Here is a 3,036-nt window from a genome sequence, read left to right on the forward strand (position 1 = left end):
CTGACATTTACAACCAAAATGCCCCGTCTCACACTGTCCATTACTAAGATCATGGCAAAGCTCCTACAACAGAAGTTAGATTTAGTGGAATTATAGATAATAATATGAATATGATTCTCAACAATTAACAGATGAAACAGATCAAACATTTATGTCTCTATAGATTGAATAAATCAAGCGGCTAGCTAAATTTAATTGGAAAATAGAGGACTTAGTATATTACAAAAAGAAAGTTCATTTTTTTTCAAATTCCACATATACATACATTGATTGTATGTTAGATAATAAAAAAAAGTCTCACTAATTTTCCAAAAGCAAAAATCATACAGGCCCTATAAGGATAATAAAGAAATCTCTGAGAAATTAACAAAATAAGGGGCCAGCAACATGGCACAGTTGTTTAAGCCACAGCCTGCAATGCTAGCATTCCTTATGAGAACGATTTTGAGTTCCAACTGCTCTATTTCTGGTCCAGCTCCCAGCTAATGTGCCTGGGAAAGCAGTGGAAGTTAGCCTAAGTGCTCGGGCCCTCCCACCCACGTGGAGGACCTGGATGGAGTTCCAGGCTCCTGTCTTCAGCCTGGCCCACCTCTCACCATTGCTGCCATTTGAACAGTGAACCAGTGGATGGAATCGCTATCTCTCTCTCTGTGCATGTCTCTCTTTCCCTCTCTCTGTAACTCTGCATTTGGAATAAATAAATAAATCTTTAAAAAAGTAAATTAAAAAAAATAAAAAACAAAGCCTCTTTATAAGAAATTGTAAGTACCAGGCTACAAAAGATATGAACACCTGCATTACACATACTTTAGACATTAAACATTGAAAATGTCTCACACAATAAATTATAGAATGAGGTAACTCTGGTTCTTAGAGGAAAACATACAGTTTTAAATGTGTTGATTAGAAAATAAATGGGTTTGGGTTTGAGGCAGCAGGTTAAGTCATGGCTTGGGTCACCTGCATCGCATATCAGAGAGCTGGTTTGAGTCCCAGCTATTCCAGTTTTAACCTAGTTCCCAGTTAATGCTCCTGGGAAGGCAGTAGAAGATGGCCCAAGTACTTGGCTCCCTACCACCTACTTGGGAGATCCTGATGGAATTCCTGGCTCTTGCTTTCACCTGGCCTAACCCTGGCTATTGTGGGCATTTAGAGAGTGAAACAGTAGCTGGGAGATCTCTCTCTCTTTCTCTCTCCCTCTCTGTCACTCTGCCTTTCAAATAAATAAACACATCTTAAAAAAACCGCAAGTATATTTGAATCATAAAACACCACATTTGAATAATAAATATAAATCTAATTCTTTGGAAAGAACAAAAGATAAACCACTGGCAAAGCTGGTCATAGGAAAGAGATCACGGGGCCAGCGCTGTGGCACAGCGGGTTAAAGCCCCAGTCTGCAGCGCTGGCAACCCATATGGATACTGGTTGCTCCTCTTCCGATCTGGCTCTCTGCTATGGGCTGGGAAAGTAGTAGAAGATGGCCCAACTCCTTGGGCCCCTGCACCCGTATGGGAGACCCTGAAGAAGCTCTTGGCTCCTGGCTTCGGATCAGCTCAGCTTTGTCTGTTGCGGTCATTTGGGGAGTGAATCAGCAGAATGGAAGACCTCTCTCTCTAGCTCTACCTCTCTCTGTAACTCTGTCTTTCAAATAAATAAAATAACTCTTAAAAAAAGAGAGAGGGAAATCACACAAACACATTAGAATTGAGAAGAGGCTTAATTACACATATGAAGGCTATTTTAAAATCAGATGAAAATATTCTGAATAATATTATCTGATAAATTTAAAAATCTTGGCAAAACTACTCATATTTTTGAAAAAAAAAAAACTTTCAAATTGCATTTATAAAGGAGAGAAAATTTGAAAGGCTAATAAAAAAGAAGTTTTGATGATGGAGGTTAAAAATCTTCCAGGCTCAGCAAGTTGTCAGGGCTACTTCCAAAGACTTTTTTTTTTTTTTTTGGAACTTCTGAATAGATTGTTTAATAGCTTCACAGGTGTTCAAGCCATGCGTTTCCTATTAAAGGCCTCCTCCAGTCTAAGTCACTTTCCCATGCGTACCTCACCCAACATTTATCCTCGTTCTTTACCCATTTTTAGGTTTCCAGTTTCAAGATGAACAACTTAAGCTTGCCAAGTTGAATTAACGTTCACAGAGCCCTAATACTCCCCACTCCCAATCCACACAGCCATGCCAAGGCGGGAAGAGTGGGGGCCAAGACCATGCATATACAAAACTTGAGGTTTAACTTGCATGGATATTCTTTTCTACCATGGAAAGCCTATGGCACCACACATTTGAATGTTGGCATAAAATACACACAACCCTCCCCCTAATCTGGCACATATACTCAGTACGCTATATAAAGCATAAATTTCCACTTTATTTTTCCAGAGAATAATTTTCCTTCTGCCCTTAAAGATTACACTCCTTACATGGGCCTTGGTGGAGGCTGTGGGGCAGCACCAGCAGATTGAAATCGGAGTGGTGGTGTCTGGTCCTTGTGGACGTCACAAGATAGATTTCTAACCACCTTGCTGTGAATGGTGCAACTCATACAATAATATAGCTTTGCACAGAGCTTCGGAAGTACGTAGGCATTGAAAACACTCTCTTTGGAGACGTCCCTGACGGCCGCGGCCTCCACTATGTTGCAATTGATGAACTTCTTAATGGCCTTGTCCTTGGGCACACAGTGAGTGCAGTTAGTGCAGCGAATAGGCTGCATGTGGCCGCAGCAGCCCTTTTTAGCATGGCCATTGTTCCTTCTTTTATTGGTCATCTTCGAACTGAGGACCTAAAAGAGCCCAAAGACTCTTTAAGGAGCAGAAAATCCTGATACTGTTTTCAATGACTGCAGAGCACAGGAATTATGGAAACTTCTGAAATCATTCTTAAGCCTGACCTAACCCTGAATCCAAAAATTCAATGAATATAGTTAAAAAAGGATAGCTTACTTACAAATAAGATACAAAAATTTAAAATAAAATATCAGCAAGTTGTATTTCTCTTTATCTCTTTCTGTTTCTTG

General features: G+C 40.0%; 1 pseudogene; it reads right to left on the reverse strand.

The window, feature by feature from the left end:
* Positions 1-2,395: 2,395 nt before the first annotated feature.
* LOC108177601 (small ribosomal subunit protein eS26 pseudogene) lies at positions 2,396-2,787 on the reverse strand (annotated as a pseudogene).
* Between the last annotated feature and the right edge of the window lie 249 nt (positions 2,788-3,036).

This window comes from Oryctolagus cuniculus, chromosome 7 (assembly GCF_964237555.1).
Source record: "Oryctolagus cuniculus chromosome 7, mOryCun1.1, whole genome shotgun sequence".
Classification (NCBI taxonomy): Eukaryota; Metazoa; Chordata; class Mammalia; order Lagomorpha; family Leporidae; genus Oryctolagus; species Oryctolagus cuniculus.